This window comes from Miniopterus natalensis, chromosome 9, assembly GCF_054644295.1.
Source record: "Miniopterus natalensis isolate mMinNat1 chromosome 9, mMinNat1.hap1, whole genome shotgun sequence".
NCBI lineage: Eukaryota > Metazoa > Chordata > Mammalia > Chiroptera > Miniopteridae > Miniopterus > Miniopterus natalensis.
The window spans coordinates 10,320,782-10,340,745 of record NC_142089.1 but is presented as its reverse complement, the minus strand read 5'-3'; the positions used below and the strand labels follow the sequence as shown (position 1 = coordinate 10,340,745).

Here is a 19,964-nt window from a genome sequence, read left to right as displayed (position 1 = left end):
TCTAAATGCAAAGCATGGTATCTGATGACACCCACATGTGGAAGTGATTCCTCTTTTACAATGCATGCTATTATGCCATTAGCAATATGTGATTTTAATAAGGGCACTGATAAAGAATTTTGCCAACAGCTCACTCAGCTTTCTCTCAGAGCATTATTCCATTGTGGCAGGTTTTAGAAACTTCTTAGGAATGATGTGACTTCTACTCTTGTTGCAAGGAGTGCACCTGTGAAAGATGCCTCTGTGCTTTCCATCTCTTCTCTGCATTTAATGACATGATTAACCAAGTTTACTGAATTAAGTAATTCTGTAATAACTTGCTCAATACAGTAGTATGCTTTGTTGAAAAACATTGCAAAAACCTGAATGGGAACATTCTATGAACGTGTTTCATCACATCAAATGCACAGAGAACTATGCATAAATCAAGGGAGTATCATTTCGGTATTTATCATACACTTTGCACTCCCCCCTTTTGGATACCTTCAAAGTTATCACAAAGATTTAATTCTCCAAGGACACATGTATGAATATTTTATATTTCCAGGACAATCCAGTTCACTATCCAAGGTTAAAAGTTATAGACTTAAATTTTCATTTTCATTATTACTTTGTTTTCATGAGCCCTCTTGAGTCACTGACCTCTTTTTATTAACTGGGTAGAAAAGAGCACAATAGTAACAAAAACAGCAAGCAAATGATGATAACTGACAGGCTGTTAAGAGAATGCCAGTGAAGACAAGCCAGTCAAACAGTCCTTGTGCTACACACATAACCTTTACATCCATAACAACTGCACAAAAAACAGTGGTTTGGACAATTAAAGATAGGAATCCAAGGGTGAATTCATATAAGACCAACATAGTACCTTGTGTTCAGATGTGATGGCTTGCAAATCAGGGACGTGAATAAATATACAAGGATTTTCAATTTTCATAATGTAATACAATGGACTTAAGCCAACAAAAACAATTATAACAGAAAACATGTATATAGCTCTTACCATGCTTCAGACACTATTCTAAGTTCTTCACATACAACTCACAGGTGAGAGGTTATTTCTCCTGTTTTAAGACTCTTCCTTCACTTTAGATAAATAGTGCTATAAAGACTAAGTTCAATATTAGGCGCCTGTGTGCACACACACACAAATCTGACTGAAATAACTTGCCACCGCCTTTCAAAGAGATACTAGGTAATGCCAAATTTTAAATAAGCTTATCCCTTTGACTCCACAATTCCATTTCAAAGAATTTACCCAACAGATATACTCATAATGGGGAGAAAAAAACAAAACAGGAAACATTCTAAGTTTCCATTTGTAAGGGAGAGGTAAAAGTATGCTATAGTCAACCAATGGGAGGATATGGTACAATCTTAAGAAGAGTGAGGTCAATCTACACAGACTTTCATGGAAAGATATCTGTAACACTGAGTGACAGAAGCAAATCGGAGAACTGTTAATTACAAAATCACCCTAGTTGTGTAGTTTTTTGATATATGCATACAGTATACTCGTGAAGATAAAATGTCTTAGGAATGTATGTAGTAAATTTAACACTGGCTACTTTAGAGGGAAGAGAATTGCAAGGGGAGAGTATAGGATAAAACTTGTAGGTCTTACTTTATTTTATACACTTCTGTATTTTGTATTTTCCCTTTTTCATGGATCTGAAGATAACACATCATTCAGCTTCCCCTTCAATATAAAAAGGCAAAGCAAACCACAAAACCCAGTAGGAGGTCTCTATTTTGCAAAGTTGTAAATATTTTTGGAACACAAATGAAATGTCATCTCATAAATCACAATGAAAATTAAATCAACAATATTTATTGAACTTTAACACAAAGAAGAAGCTATGTGCTGTGTTCTATGTGCACAAAATGAAGTTGAAGATATGTGGTTGCTGATTTTTTAACGTTCAAGAAGTTCACAATGTGAGGCTTCCAGGCAAGATGGCAGTGTAGGTAAATGCAGTGGGTGCTTGCATCTTCCCACAACCACATCAAAAATACAACTGAACTACCGAAAGGGAGTACGTCAAGTGGAAACAAAAGGACACTAGACAGTAACTGGAAGCCATATAAAAATATAAACTTCTTCAGTAAAGGTAAATACATAAGCAAATATAAAAACCTCTATTATTTTAATTTGGGGTTATAACTCCACTTTTGTTATTTTATATAATTTAATAGACAAAGCATAAAAATAAACTATAAATCTAAGTTAATAGGTACACAGTATATAAAGATAAAATTTGTGACACCAATAACATAGTGGGAGGAGGCAAGGATATAAAGGAGTAGAATATTTGTAAGCAACTGAAGTTATCAGTTTAAAAAGGAGTGTTATAACTTTAGGGCGTTACACATACTCCCCATGGTAACCACAAAGAAATATTTCTAGAATATATACAAAAGGAAATGAGAAGGGAGTCAAAATATGTCACAACTAAGTACAAAGGAAGGCAGTAAGAGAGAAAACAATTTTTTTTAAAAAGAGCACTAACCATACAAAAAATAACAAAATGGCAAAATTGGGACCTTCCCTATCAGTAATTACCTTAAATATAAATGCATTAAGCTCTTCAATCAAAAGATAGGTTGGCATAGTGGATTTTTAAAAAATAGGATCAAATAATATACTGTCTACAAAACATTCACTTTAGACCTAAGGAGGACACACAAGGGTTAAAAGTGAAAGAAAGAAAAAGATATTCCATACAAATAGTAACCAAAAGAAAGCAGCAGCGGTTATACTGATATCAGACAAAATACACTTTGTCAAAAATTATTAAAAGAGACAAAGGAGGGCACTACAATAACAAGAAAATGTCGATCCACCAAGAAGATATAACACTGTGAACATATATGAACCAAACAGCAGAACTCCTAAACTTATGAAGCAACCACTGACAGAATTAAAGGGCACAACAGTGCTACAATAATCATCGGAGGCTTCAATGCCCCATTTTCAATAACGGATACAAGCAGCCAGATCAATAAGAAAACCATAGAATTAAGCCTATTATTAGAACAACTGGACCGAAAATACAAACAAAACACAGCATCCAATGACAGTAGAATATATGTTCTTCTTTATTTTCTTAGCGAGAGGAAGGGGGGTGGTAGTGAAAGAAACATCAATGTGAGAGAAACACTGATCGGCCGCCTCCCATAAGAGCTGGAACTGGGGCTGAAACCTGCAACCTAGGTATGTGCCAGGCCTGACCAGGAACAGACGCTCCAACCAACTGAGCCACCTGACCGGGCCATATGTTCTTCTTCAGTACACACAGAACATTCTCCAAGACTGACCATAAGTCTGAGCACAAAATATGTCACAATGAATCTTAAAAATGATCTTTTCTGATCACAATGGAATGAAATCAATAGCAGGTGGAATATACACAAAGATGTGAAAATTAAACAGCACACTCTTAAATAACCAATAAATGGGTCAAAGAAGAAATCACAAAGGATATTGGAAAATATCTCGAGACAAAGGAAAATGAAAAGACAGTATACCGAAACTTATGGGATGCGAAAACTAACAACAATCATCATTTAGCAGTCTGCATAAAATACAGTGCCCAATACGCATTTCAGTGACGGACGGGAAAAACCTAGTTCTTATCTTTTATTTCCAAGGAAGGAGAGTACCAAGCAGACTCAGATCCAGGCAGAATACATATTTTCCTACCTCACAGAGCAAGAGGTGTCATTAGAAAACAAAACTAATGCCCCCACCGCCACATCATCAAGAACACTACAAATGACTAGAGAAAACAGAAATAATTCCTCTACTACAGAGGCAAATACTGTTTCTGCATGTCAATTAGATAGAGTTCAGTGGGATATCTGGTCCAGCTGCTAATCTGCCAAGAACTAGAGAACACTTTTCCTTTCCCCAAATCCGAATTCATCTCCTGTGGAAGAACTGAGTTCACATGAAATCATTTTCTTCTTTGTTCCTTGGAACATGCCCAAGCACCATGGCTGAACCTTAGTTTTCAGGCCCCGACAATTTTAACACTGAGAAATATTCAATGTGTTACTTATCTATTGGAAAAAAGCAGGTATGAGATCACATACAGTCAGTGTAATTGCTGGAATTACTTTCAAATGGTGTTCAAGTCAGGTCCCATTTATGCAGTGAGTTAGAAGGTATGCACTTTAATACACCACTGCAGGTTTATTAAATTCCTAATGACTGCACAGACAAAAAAGATGCCAAAAAAGAAATCCCAGCAAATATTCTAACAGTGTAATATTAAAAATAAAAACTTAAATCCTCTCAGGTTAGCTTAATTTTTAAACATAAAATGAAACAAATTAATACAGTGCAATAACTAATGCACATCATTATTAAATCAACCATAAAAAGGTATGTATTTCCCACTTTATATACAGCATCAAGCACTGTAATACAAAATTCTACAGACTACTTAGAATAATCAAATGCTGCCACTTCATTAAACATCATTGTAAATTGAATTCTGGCATTTATTTCTTCTTAGTGAATGCAGTTTTCCTTCCCCTTTCAAAATACTCTCAGATAAGTGCATTGCTGTACATGCCGCACCTCGAAGAGCAAGAACACTCATATGTCAAAAAGAATAAATCACAGTGACTCAATGCTTCCCAGACAAATGAGCAGATTATGACTATTAGACATACTCAGGCTTCCAAGTGCTCTCTTTTTCAGAGACAAGCATATAAATAGGTACATAGGGGAATAATAACCACATTTTAACACACTGAAAGACTCGATTACAGTACACGGTGGCACAAACCTTGAGTACAAGGTTAGCAAATCAAGAAAATCAGGGTAAAACTATTACTATAATTAAATATTAACATAAAATCCGGCAAATATATAGCACTAACATTTCCATTTCAAAAGAGCATTTGCTATAACCTCAGAAAAAGGAAAAAATGTTCCTGTGTAAAATTTTAGTACCTAAAATACTCAATGATGATGCATCCAAAATGTGTATCTGTCTAGAATACAAGCTAAAATGTAATTGTGCACAATTATTTTCTGTATAATTAGAAAGTTATCTTCTTTACCTAATCTTATATTTAACTACCAAAGCTTTCATCTTTATATTGAAAGAAGTGAAATAGTATTGGCCAACTATACATTCAAAGTTATGTATAAGGGAAAGCCCTTGTCAATGGGTCTCCATTATAATTTTTCTATATTATCATTTTAAATGCAGTAAGAAAACAAAAACCCCCTACAAACTATTTTTAGATCATCGCTGAGCTGGTTAAACAAACATTATGCTTGCTATGTAATGTGACTCCCCGAGTACTGACTCTGCCGAGAATAAACAGACATCACGCACACTCAATCACATGAGACAGGTTTAGAAAACAGCTGAGTCACCCACTAACAGTCTTCCTGCTCTCAGTCGCTCTGGAAATTTCTGCCTCACCACAACACTTGGCTCCTTCTCCAGTTCCCACTAATGAGTTACAATTCCCTGAAACCTTTCCCTCAACAACACCAACCAGTTTTATGATAAAGTTCACTTTTAGGCATCACATGGTTCTGCCCTCACCCCAACCAACACACCCAGTGTTCATGACAATAAAAAATCGATGACAAGAAAAAACTGGAGGCTAACTGATTAGGCTGGCGAACTCCCTATTTCAAAAGGCCAGGTCTACTTTGGAGAAAAATCACATCTCTTCTGTTGATCTGGGGTTGAAGGCAGTTATCACTGCATTGTCCACACACTTATCCTTTTTCTAGAAATGGCCAATACATCCCTAGGCCCCCCCCCCCCCAAAATCCCAGAATGACATGGTCTATGTTCTTGACATCTACACAAACAACAAGGCCTCAAAGCAAAACTGCTTTAGATTTTCTTTCCTTTGAGGATGTTAATTATTAATTAGTAGTATCATCAATGGAATTCATTAGGCACACAAAAACTTTTCATTCAACCTGGAAATGAAATAAACCTTCAAACCATACATTATTTAAAATGCAACAATTAAACAATCCTATCTTTTCAGCATCAACTAGAAGTGCTGGAAATAAAGTTGAAAAAGACATAGTTCTTGTAAGTTTTTGGTGAGTCAAAGTAATATTTGGATTTTGACTGCATGGGGTTCAAGGATCAACTGTAATTAGACATGTATAGAGCAGAGTCAACTACAGAATGATATAGGAATCAGCTGGACAAAATCAGCAGTCCTTGCATGAAATTGGATGAGATCACCTAGGGTACATGACCAAATAACGAAAAAATAATTTGAAATAAACATTCTTAAGACAGCCAAAAGAAAATGAATCTTAGAAGCAGAAAGATGGAGTTTCTGAAGGCTGGGATGTAAACTCCCATTACTGAGAGTCTGTATACTGCCAGGCATACATCTACTTTAATTATACAAAACCGTTATGAAGTAAATCATTTTAAAAGTAAGAAAACAGGTTAAGAGGAAATAAAGTAGCCCGCCGAATGAAGGTCACATATATATATAATGGTCACATATATAATTCAGAGTCTGAACCTCAATCTGCTGACACCAATGACAGTATAGGTAAACAAATACAAGTGATGAAAAAAGCATCTATTAACATAAAACTCAGGATAATGTTTACCTAAAAGGAGAAAGGAGAGGATTAGGATACAGGAAGAGCACAAGAGGGCTGCAAAGATATTGGTAAGTGATTTCTTAGGGGAGTGGTAGCCAGTTATTTTATTATCACAGTAGTCCCCCCTTATCCATGGTTTCACGTTCTGCAGTTACAGTTACACATGGTCAGCCATGATCCAAAAATATTAAATGGAAAATTTCAGAAATAAACAATTCATGTTTTAAACTGCACAAGTTCTGAATAGCATGATGAAGGAGCTGTCCCTCTCCCTCCAGCTCCATCCCACCAATGTGAATCACCCCTTTCAGCATATCCATGCTGTATTTGCTACCCCTAAGACACTTATCTGGGCTATCAGAGATACTGCAATACTTGTGTTCAAGTAACTCTTATTTTACTTCATAACGGCCCCACAGTACGAGACAATTCTGAAAATTCGTATATGCCAAAGGGAAGCCATCAAGTGCTTCACTTAAGGAAAAAGGCATGTATGTATATAGGAAAAAACAGCACACATAGGGTCTGGTTCCATCCAGGGCTTCCGGCATACACTGGGGGTGTTGGAATTATAAGGGAGGACTGCTGTATTCTTTCAAACGGAACTACACTTTTTTATAAGATTACATATGTCTTAATAATTTTTAAAACAGCAGGTGCTTCAAAAAAGTAAGCAGAGGGTTAGAAATGATGAGGCAGGGCTACCGTAATGTATCGTAACACCAAAAGTTGTACAGTATACAGCCTGCGAAGCTGCTGGTGGCCAACTTGGTGCAGGCAAAAACACAGTGCAGGACATAACTGGAAGTCAGCTGAAGATGATTAACAAGATTACCGATTAGCTAAGCTACAGCTTAGGATAGCTTAGTCTAGCCATACTAAGAAATCATAAAATTTTTATGAAGCCCATCAGTACAGGCATTTGAATTTCTACAGCAGAACGCCTCATCCTGGAGCCAGATGGAAAACATCTGCTCGGTTAGACTGATTCAGGGATGGGAATTGGCAAAATACAGAAATTGAGGAAATAAAGGAAAGTAGGGGTTAATAATGATTAACGAACGATAGGATCAAAGCTAAACAAGAGGAATGTGAAAGCAGAGAGGGGCTTGCCATACTGAGGCTAGAAAGGGACTGCAGGATGCAAGGGCTGCAGACTGCGAAACAGAAGCAGGACTGAAGATGGGAAAGGTGGAAGCAGGAAGCTGTGGGCAGAGAAGTTTTAGACTCTAAGATCACAGGCAGAATAGTTTTAGATAGAGACCACATCTAGACCAGCCTCTTCAACAGAAATACAAGTCACATAATGAATTTTAAAATTTCTGGTAGCCACATTAGAAAAAGTAAACAGGTAAAATTAATTTTAGTAATAAGTTATTTAACCCACTACACCCCAAATTTCAACTGGTAGTCAGTATAAAAACTGAAACACCTGGTGTATTTTACACTTTATAACACATTTCAATTTGTACTAGCTGAGCTCAAAAGCCACAGGTGGCTCCAGTGACTATTTTATTGGACAGTGCAGGTCGAGGCTGTGTCCTTATGGGTTGCTGACTATGTATCTGTCCATTAATAACAGTTGCCCTGGGGAAGTGAAAAAAGGGACAAAAGGAGGATGAATCCAAGAGCCCATAGCAATGGCTGGATGGGGCAAAAATGAACATGTTAGAAGTCTTCATGGTAAACAGCAGAAAGTAAAAAGGAGAAATAAACTGTGGGCCAAATGTCAAAATCCTCAAAGAATAGGAAGATTTACTCAGGAAAATTAAGGATGAGTGGTATATGAGCTTGCTGCACATGAGTCATGGGGCAAGGACCCAGAGAAAGTAGTGAAGGGCCAGAACAGTGCTGAGTCTGCCTCCCAAGATATAAGGGGATGTTAAGAAACCTAATAATATAAACTTGAAAGACCTTCTACTAATGTTACCTAAATTTCCAGAGAACAAGGAGGTAGAGGGTGGGTGAGAGAGTTCAAGGACGGAACCTGGTCCTGGCCCTTTCTAGAAGGTCCAGTAAGAGGATGTTAGCAAAAATTCTACAAGCACTCATCACGGAAAATAAAGGTCTGGCGGTAAGTTAGCGCAGAGCAGAAGGCAAGGTTCCTGATTCTAGGACTAAGCTGCTTCTGGAGGCTAGAATCACAGTCACATAAACTTCCACTTATGAGCAGAACTACTTTGACTCTACTTTTTGAGGTGGCCTTTTCCAAATAACCCCTGTGCCTAGCACACAGTGGGCACTCTACACTGCCTGTGGGAAGAATGGCCTTGTAAGAAAATCTTGCCGTTTATTCAAACATCAGCTTAGCAGTGAAATCTGGTAAGTAGGAAGTATATTCAATCAAACAGCTTTAAAAATAGGCTTGAAGAGAAGTCAAACCACATAACTCCTGTTTACCACAACAAATCTACATAGACTCCTAGGTATGGGTCAGTCACCTCCACCTTTTGCTGTCAGCCATAACACTGGGGTATACGGCACAAGCATTTGCAGGTAGAACATTCAATTTCTTATAATTTTCCATTCTCAGAAAAATCTAGCAAAATGGTAGACATGAAAGATAAAAAACAATGTCTCTCCAGACAGATTCTCATTAGGTTTGTCTTATTACTAGTTCATCTTCAGCAGAACTGTTCACTCCTGATGACATCGCTCATCTAATAAATTTAAAATATGTACATTATAAATCAAAGTCTGTTTAATCCAAAGTGACTCAGCATAAATCTGAATCGAGCTTCAGCTAAAACAAAATACAATTAATCTACCCAAAATCATCCCCCTTTTCCCATTCATATCTTGAGGCAGAACAATTCTTGTTTTACATGATTTAGTTAGGGGAAAAATGTTTCATCTGTTAAAATAAATGCTTTATGATACTGATTTATAATAAGATAGGGAAAAAAAAATAAACTTTGCAAAAATGCCAAGTCATCACTTCAGGTATGGTTTTCAAATTTTGTCATCTTGATTTTTATTAAAAGGAACACCAATGGATCAGATGTATCACCTTTAATTTCTTTTGCCCTGATTCTACAGAGCAATGAACAAATGGCAAAAAGAGAAGTGAGAAGACGGTGGAGAAGAACCAGAGAGAGGCCATAGTACACCTCACAAAATAAAAGGCAGTATACATAAACTAGAAACTAATGGCCCGTTTTAGCACTTGGATTTTTTTCCCCAAATATATCACAGCACAATGAGGGCTGCATGCTTCTCAAAGAAGCAAATAACAGACGTGCCTACTAGACAGAATTTTGCCTTCTCGTGTACTACAATGATCGCTTAACAGTTGACACTACTGAATAATTTTTGGAAAAGTTCAAGATGAACCTCACTGTGTCTCTAGATAAACATCAAGGTCATTACCATGGCTTTCTGAGTGGTTACCCTGGAATTTCTAAAATACTCTATGTGTCAGCTTTGCCTGAGTCATGAGTTTTTATTTAAAAAACAATTTTACAGGGGAAATAAATCTGATATAATAAATATAGTGATAGTCAAACTATAATAAAATCTTTTAACAATCTTAGGCAATAATATTTAATGATATAAATGCCTATGTAGCAAGGTCTGATTTTCAGTAATGATGAATAGTTATAAATTGGTACTAAAGAGTTTAGGAAACTCAGAAACATAACATTGAAATATAATGCCAGTGTCGACAATAAAATAAAAAAAAACGTAATGTGAGAGCAAAGAATTTATTTCCTAAAGTTAATTCCCAGCTTAAAAAAATGTTCAATGTTCCAAAGCTATTATAACATGGGAAGTCCAATGAACATTTATTGAGCATTCAGCACCTGCCAGGGCCTTTGTATGTTATTTGATTTAACCCTCACACAATCCTATGATGTAGGTATTGTTATTTCCATTTAATAAATGGCAAAACTTTCACCTGGAGGAAGGTTTAATTTATCCCAAATCTCTTAATTAATAAGTGGTAAAACTGGGATTCACAATCAGGTCTCTCTTTTTCTTCTTTAAAAAAACACATTACTTTCTATAATGGAGTGCTGTAGCAAACTGAGAATTGTTTTCCATGATTTATAGTCTGGATATAGGCGTGGAGCTCCTTGCCTAAGAAAAAATATGGGAAGACCGTATGATCAATCTCTTTTATTTTTTAAGTTAGACCAATAAAGAGAAAAATCTTCTGGGACTTTATCACAGTTCAGTTGTTGGGCTGTAATTGAGGGCTCTTTCAAGAAGTACTCCAGCAGAGCCCGCCAGGCATGGCTCAGCGGTTGAGCATCGTGACCTAGGATCCAGATCAGGGTTCGATTCCCAGTCAGGGCACATGCCCGGGCTGTGGGCTAGGCAGCCGATCAATGACTCTCTCATCATTGATGTTTCTCTCTTTCTCTCTCCCCCTCCTTTCCTCTCTCTGAAATCAATAAAGATATGTTTAAAAAAAAAAAAGTACTCCAGTAGAGAGGTTATTCATTTTGAATGGAATCTCTTTCCACACCAGAGATATGACAGCTAGAAAATTAAAAGGGTTGTATTTTAAATGTTATCTAACAAATACTGCTCTTACTTGTGATTTTTGGACATTTATAAATGAATGTTTTAGGCAACTCAACCATTCATTTTAAGTCATAATATGTGTTTTATTTTGCATTAGGATTATCCAATTACTCTTTTTTTTTTTTTTTAAATATATCTTTATTGATTTCAGAGAGAGGAAAGGAGAGGGAGAGAGAGAGAGAGAAACATCAATGATGAGAAAGTCACTGATCGAGCCCGCAACCCGGGCATGTGCCCTGACCAGGAATCGAACCCCGATCACCTGGATCCCAGGTCGACGCTCAACCGCTGAGCCACGCCCGGCCGGGCTCCAATTACTCTTATTCTTTGTTACCTCAAAAACAGATATTTAATAAGCATCACTCACCATAAATTATGTGTGCTTTAATATAATTCATGACCCATCTCAACAGCTATACTTGTTATGCCTCTCTTTCTATCAATCCAACTCTAGAAATATTTATAATGAACAGAATTCTAGACTGAAACAATTTTGACAAGTAAACTGCACATTATACTGTTAATTGAAATACTTAGTACAAAAAAATAATGAACCTTTATCTATCATATTACATTTCTTTAAATACCTTAACATGTCAAATCAGTTACTCAGAGAGTTATTTCTTCTTACCTAACCACAATGACTCTATATAAAAGCTTACTTGTGGATTATATTCTGGGAATATTCAAGAACAGAAAATCAGATCACCTCCTCAGAAAAGGTAGTAAGTTCTATATTTAATATAGTACCAAACTGTTTGTAGAAAATCATTTAAAAAAAATTCTTGTCAATTTTTAGAGAGAGAAGAAGGGAGGAGGAGAAGAGAGAGAAACATTGATGTGAGCGAGAAACACGGATTAGCTGCCTTCTGCACACCCACCACCAGGGAACGAGCCGGCAACCTGAGCATGTGCCCTGACCAGGAATCGAACTAACAACCTCTTACTGCACAGGACAGCGACAAACCAACTGAGCCGCACCAGCCAGGGAATCAATACTGTAAAAACTACTTGAGTACAGACTGGGATGCAAAGTATATTATCTGTAAAAACTTAACAGTCTATTGCAGACACCAGGTAGAAAGAGCTTCTCAATCACCAAAGCCACCTTCCCTAAATTAAGAAACAGCCCAGTCCAGCCAGTGTGGCTCAGTGGTTGAGCAGCAACCCATGGACCAGGCGGTCTGTGTGATTCCAGGTCAAGGCACATGCCCAAGTTGCGGGCTCAATCCCCAGTAGGGGTCGTGCAGGAGGCAGCCAATTGACAATTCTCTCTCATCACTGATGTTTCTCTCTCTCTGCCTCTCCCTGAAATCAAGAAAAACATATATTTTAAAAAAAGAAAAATGGCCCAATTTATTATGTATCTGGCCTAAAAATGAGGGCACATTCTGCTCCTTTCACTGAAAACCACCCCCAGCAAAGAAAGCCTGAGAATTCTCATTTAAGTGGTGGATATTCCGTTACACAGCTTTGTTCTTAACATTAGAATTACCTGGGCACCTTTCCAAGCAATTAAATGACAATCTCTGGAGAATGGGAGCCAGGCATCAGAAGATCCTGCTGGCAGCCTGGACTGAGAACCACTGATCTCCTTCTCATTTCTGAGCAGTCACACTATACAGATCGAGGAAACACTATACTGAATTTACCATCATGTCTTTCTATATGCTTTATAATTAGCTCAACATTTAAATGCTGTTTTCTTGCCTTTCACTAGACAATGATGGACTCACGTAAGAGGATGGCTTTCTCAGTATACCTAGATCTCCCATGACGGTAACTACTGTATACTATCCCATAGCTCTTCCGTACACAAATAACCACCCGGTTCCCTCCCCAATCCCAGTCCCAGTTCCCCCAAGGCGACTGTGCTAAAAGCACTGGTCTGCCTATAAGGAGAATTTAGTGCCTAGTTCAGTGAATTTTCAGGCAGCAAAGGTATTCTACAGTTTGTGCACTGCTGGCTCTCTGTTTCCACCATCAATGTCTGCTATTCGTCACAGCTCCTGTACCTTCTACTGACAGATACCACTAACATCTCTACTACTTTCCTCCCTCCATTTCCCCACCTTTATTTAGTCCCTGGTTTCTTGAGTGTCTTCTCCTACTTCTCATCTAAAACACTCCTAGCCAGAATTCCCATTTTATTCATTTGTCACAGGGGACAAAACCTTCACTCTAGGTTTTGCTTCTGTCCTGTTAAGACGACTTCCTGCTCCACTAATTTTTGAATTCCAGGTTAAGACATATGGCTCTATGTTTAAGAACCAGAAGTTTAAATATTGTGTAGTTGAATTTTTATAAAGCTACAATTTTGCAAATTTATGTTCCCCAAAGTTATTCCATGAAAACAACACTGTAATGGTGGTTGCAATCCCAAATGAAAACCTAGTTTGTCTAAAATCAACCTGCAAGTACTACGGTGAAGTATTATATTGAAGTATTATGTTGAAATATTATGGTGAAGCAGCAAGGAAGAATGTCAAGAATTAGGACCCAGGCATCTGGACTCAGTCTCTTACCACTGGTGCAACCTAAGGTACACCAAGGGTAAGGGTGTACACATCATTTCACTTTTCGTACTCAACATTCCCAATCTACAAAGTGGGGATAATCATATTTATCTCATAGGGTTACTGTAATGTAAAATACAGTGAAGTCATTGAGAACTGCTCTGAAAACTCTGGCCTATAAAGTCACCTACCACCGAGATCTTATCCTCAAACACAGGAGCCTGGTAATAGGAGTGCACAACAAGCAATGGCTCATACTCTGCCATAATTCAAGTTACATCAGAAAGGGCAGCTTTTTGCCCTGGCTGGTTTGGCACAGTGGTTAGAGCATCGGCCCTCAGACCCAAGGGTCTGGGATTCAATTCCTGGGTCAAGGGCACATACCTCAGTTGCAGGTTCCCCATCCCCGGTGGGGGATGTGCAGGAGGCAGTCGATCAATGTGTGTGTGTCTCTCTCTCCACTCCCCTCCTCCCTCCCTTCCACTTTTTCTAGAAGTCAATGGAAAAAATATCCTCAGGTGAGGATTAAAAAACAAAAAAGGCAGCTTTTACTTAAAATTATTTCTAAATGTTTCCATGGTCAAATCCTCCCCTACTGTCCCTTATTTGCTCAAGAGTTTTTATTTTTGAGGAGAATTTGTCATTCCGATTCTTACAGCATTAGATGCAGCTTTAGAGCAAGTTACAGCATTATCTCGTGTAAGATTGTCTTTCTCAAAGATCCTCTAGAAATGGCACTTCTTCAAGAAATCTGCATTCCTTAAGACTTTTGGAGTAAGTAAAACTAAGCAGAACACAAAGATTTGGTGAAGGATGTCTTTTGTATGCATCCAGCTTTTTTATAGCTTTCATCTTTTCTACAAGTTGGACCAAGTATTATAATCCTGTTTCCTAATACATACTTCAGCAGTGTTTTCCCCTCCTTTCGTTTTATACTTCCTAATTTCACTGCTACTAAAGTTAAAAGACAATCACTCTCAAAGCCAAAGAGTAATGCCTTCTAGGTCCTTGATACTTTCTTTGCCCGCTGGCCAGCCTCCATTCCTTTTGCTACATCCATCCCTTCTTAAATGTTGCCAAATGGTTATGTAAATAAGACCAGCTGCTTCTGAGTCATCACTTCTGCATCCAACTTCCCTAACTCCCAATGTGAACTTTGATATACTCTATGAACCCTTAACAGTCCTTGGAATTTTTCAGCGTCTTTTTGAACATGGCAGATGGACTTTCAGTGATTTTTCTCACTCTGCCGGGGTTGTTATTGGCACATAGTAGTATTTCTACCGCTCCATTTCAGCATGACTGTCCTCTTGGTAACCCAAGACTTTTTTCTCTAAACCTGCTACTGTTTTCTAAAAGGATAAAATTTCCATGTGTTTAAAATTTTAAAAGTGGAAAAGAAACACAATAGTTAGTTTATACTGCATTTGGTATAATGAAATAACTGCTGATTTGGCAATGGTTTCTTGGATATGACACAAAAGGCAGAGGGAATGAGAGAAAAGACAAGTAAGACTTCATCAAAATTAACGTTTTGTGCAGCCCTAGCTGCTCTGGCTCAGTGGTTAGTATGTCGGCCACAGACCGATGGTCCTGGGTTCGATTCCGGCCAAGGGCGTGTACCTCGGCTGCAGGCTCGATTCCTGGGCCCGTGTGAAAATCAACCAATTGATGTGTCTCTCTCACATCGATGTTTCTTTCTCTTTCTCTCTCTCTCCCTTCTACTCTCTCTCTGAAAAGCAATGGAAAAAATGTCCTCGGTGAGGATTAAAGATAAATAAAGATGATAGATAGATGACAGACAGACAGACAGACAGACAGACAGACAGACAGAAATAAATAAATAAATAAATAAATAAATAAATACTTTTGTGTAAATGACACTATCAACAGAGTGAAAAGGCAAATGACCAGATGAAAGAAGATATTTGTAAATCATGTACCTGATAAGGAACTGAAAAGCAGAATATATAAAGAACTACAACTCAACAACAAAAATAATCCAATTAAAAAGTGGGCAAAGGAACAGACAAATGGCCAATAAGCACATGAAGAGATGATCAACATCACTAATCATTAGTGACATGCAAATGTTTCGCACACACATGTACCTATGTGTATTTTCTGACACCATCAAGTTTGCTATTATTAAAAGGAGCATATTCTGTTGAAGACACAAATTGGCCAATTCTGATAGAAAATGCTACGTGTTACTCATTTCTAACGATAACTTCTGCTTAGGCTTTATCTTTAAGAGTTTTTTAAATTTCCAAATAAGTAGATTTTGTTATTCATCTACATTATATTTAAGATTATGAAAAATGTAAAATTATGTTCACTAAAATAAATTATAATTTCGATTAGTGTTTGATGAAACAGTAATTATATTCTATAGATTTTCAGTGTAAACATAATTTAGGTTTTCTTTTGTTAAGTTCTAATTGCGTAGAGGTATGTTTAGAAAATATAAATATGATTGGAACTTAACATTCTTCTCTACAGTCTAACACATGACCAAGTTTTGTAAATGCTCCTTGTGTATTTCCAAAAAAAAAAGTGCACTTAGTTAAATGAGAAAATTATTAAAACAAATTTTCTGTTATTTCATTCAACTTATCCATAGCTTTTTAAATCTTTTATCTTAGTTGAATTAGTAAAAAGTTCTCTATGTCTTAAGTATAATTATAATTTTCAAATCATTAACCTCAATTATTTTTATTTTGAATATGTACAAAATTCCTTTTTCATATACATATTCTTGTGCTAATTTATATATTTACATAAAAACAAGCTTACTATTTTTGTCATTTATCTATATCAGGGGTTGGCAAACTATGGCCCTTGGCACATGTTCTTGTAAGGCCAGCTAAGAAAGGTTATGACTGGACATATTGAAAGACTTAAATAAAGAAGAATACGCAAAAGACCATCTGGCCCACAAAATCCAAAATATTTAAAACTTGGTCTTTACAGTTTGCTGATCTAAGTCGGAGGTTGGCAAATATTTGTTCTGTAAATGTTGAGATAATATAATATTTTAGGTTTTGCAAACCATACAGTCTCTAGCAACTATTCAACTCCTAGGTTATAGCACAAAACAAAATTCATAAATAAATTACTATGACTGTGTTCCCATCAAACTTTACCAAAAACAGAAAGGGGCCAGATTTGGCCCTTAGGTCATAGTTTGCCAACACTGATCTGATTACTTACTAATCTGTCCATTTCTCTGAGATGTCAGTCTCCCACACTAATTATCAATTTGTCAATTTCACTTTCTTTTACATTTGCTATATATATATGTCCGATTATTAAGAGTTTATGGTGTTACATTTTCCAGAAATTAAGTCTTTATATTGTAGAAATTACCAGTCTCCCATATAGATTTTTGCCCTGAATTCTATGTTGACTTCTAAAAGTTGCTTATACCTGCTTTCTTTTTATTAACATTTTCCTGTTAATGTTCCCAATGCTCTTGTTTTCTACCTTTCTGTGTCATGTCTAAATGCATATATCTAGATTTCAGTTTTTGACAAATCTGAGTCATATTTAATCGGGGAATTTATTTAACTTCATTATTTTTACACTTATCAACATGTTCTACAGCCCCACTATTTTATGACATTTACTTTTATCATCCCTTTTTCTGGCTATTGTTAAATTCACTGGGGTCTACTGATTCCATTTTATTGTTTATTTGCAAGGAAGTTATACATCCTTTTACCATTGTTTGTGCCAGTTACTTACCTATTGACTTTCAGCTCTAACCCACCACCCTGTAAGTAGGAGGGGTGCTTTCGCCTATCAGTGCAGCTCCAGACACCATTTCCACTCACAATCCTAGCCTCTCAAAGCCATTTACAGATGCCAGCAGCAGAGAGGCATGCACACTTGATATTCAAAGTACCAGCCTCACCCCTCACTTCATTCTCTCACCTGAGTTTCTGAAGTTCAAGGACCAACCTGCAGTAACTTCCTTCTCAGAAGTCTGACCAACAGTCCTAAAGGACCCTTCCTCCAAGCTCCTAGATTCTGGCAACACTGCCATTTTGCTTTCATTCCCTTAGCTGCTTCCTACAGTTACTAACCTCTGGATTACCGCAGCATCTCCTTGACAGTCAACTAGTGTAAAAAACGCATGCAGTTCATCCCCTCTATTTGAAATACTTAGTGTGGTTCCTTTTTCCCCTGACAAAGCTCTAACAGCCACACTGCTAAATGAATTAGGTTGTCACGTAGTCAACTGTACTAAACAAAAAGGTCACAATTTTAGAATTGAACAGCAAAAGAAGATAGACAATTTTAATACAGATCAAGAGTAATAAGATTTGAAATAATAAACAGAATCCTGAGTAATACAGTGTAGTACCTGAAAATGGAGTATCATTGGCAGGTAACTGAAAAGCTTTATTTTGCCTGTGAAATATAAAAAAATATTGGCAACACAGTTTCTTTCTTCTACATATCACCTACTTAGGTAGCTATGGAACAAAATACTAGGCAGACAGAAAAGCCATCATTTGAGAGAGAGAGAGAATTCAGATAGCTTGAGAGTTTATCATTCCTCACAAAGAAAAAAAAGGGGGGCCCATCAATGGATGAAGAGCTTAGAATCAGATTTAGATCATCTTGTTACCTAATTATTGGCATGACTGGACATTTGAGAAAAAGGAACAGTAAATAAATGTATGCACTAAAAAAAAAAAAAAGACTGTTGATTTGGTAAGTGTAACATTTTACTTTCATATCCGTCATTCTATGTATCAATCTATAATATTCATTGTTTACAGTTCATTGATTCTATTTGCTTTCAAAGATTCTACTTGCTTTAAATGAGTCTACTTGCTTTAAATCTAACTTAACCTCTCCTTCACTATTCACTGACAGAACTTATCACCACAAAGCTTCATAATGTCTGTATAGTGTACTTTTCATTGAGTGTTGAGTCACTGAAATTCACAATTCTTAGTTCTATAAAGATGCTAGTATTTTTATATTACACTTTATAGTTAGCAAAACTGCTTCAAGTAAACTTTCTCATCTGATCCCTGATAAGACAAACAATCCTGTGTTAAGCTTGTCCTCTCCCTTCTCCCACATCCCTGCAAACTGAACACCCCACCCCTACCCAAAATAAGCACAGATACCCCATCCACCTAATTAACACAGAATAATATTCCACATGTCTATGGTACTTATCCCCTATACTGACCTTTCTTTCTACTATAGTCCTAGTTGCCCATTTCCCCAACTCTCTGAATCACATAAACAGTGATATGGGATGAGGTGCCCCCGCATGTCATGTTGAAGCCCTAATTCACTATGTGATGGTATTTGGACATGGGGCCTTTGGCAGACAATTGAAATTAGATGAGGCCACAGCAGTGGGGCCCTCATGGTGGGATTAGTGTCTTTAAAAAATACAGCAGACAGCTTGCTTGTCTACCTCCACCTTTTGAGGACATAGCAAGAAGGCCCTTGCCAAGAACCAAATCAGCTGGCACCTTGATCTTGGACTTCCCACCATCTAGAAATAAAAAAATGTCTGGTAATTGCACTTAACTATCATTCTTGCAGCAACACTTAAAATCCAACCACAGAAATTTTGAAAGAACGTCACTGAGATTTTTTTCTTAGCTACATGTAATGCAAAGAAAAGCATAATCAAACAAACATATAAAAATTACCTTAGGCATATTTCATGGTAAATTATAACACTGCATAAACAGGAAATTCACCTAATAGGAAAACATTTGGTGAAGTCCTACTTTATAAACATGGTTGCAACTGTTTTTTGTAAATAAAAACCAACCAATGACAAGGGAGCTCAAATTCTCTAATCAGACCTAAATGATCTGAATTTTTAAAAAATTTAAAAAAAAATGACCTAAATATTTTTTAGGCCTTTGTAACTATCTTTCATACTAACGACATTTGTAAAGGCATGTTAACTTGCAAAATGTTTAATGACAATATTTGTTGAAGAAATTTTCAACAAGATGTAAATTTTTAAGTAAATAGGCATATTATTAACGAAAAAATTAAAAAAAAGAAACATAGGATTTGGCACCAACAGAGCCAACTCAGAGCAGTCCGTACTGAAGGTTTCTAGGCCAACATCAAATCTTCACATGCCATGAATACAGCTTCCAAACACCACTTACCTCACAGACTACCTGAGACAGTCACAATGGGAGAGAAGGGGAGTATAAAAATTATCAACTGTACTTTGCTTTCTTTTTTGAAGGAAAGTAAATACTCATCAATTTAAAAACTGAAATATGAAAAAAAATTTCAAAACTTCC

The 19,964-nt window shown here is 36.8% G+C and overlaps 1 protein-coding gene across 4 annotated transcripts in view; it reads right to left on the bottom strand.

Annotated features, from left to right (window-relative positions):
• The window catches only part of EIF4G3 (eukaryotic translation initiation factor 4 gamma 3), a 234,625-nt gene that overhangs the window by 133,325 nt on the left and 81,336 nt on the right, over positions 1-19,964 (bottom strand). The window lies entirely within an intron of this gene.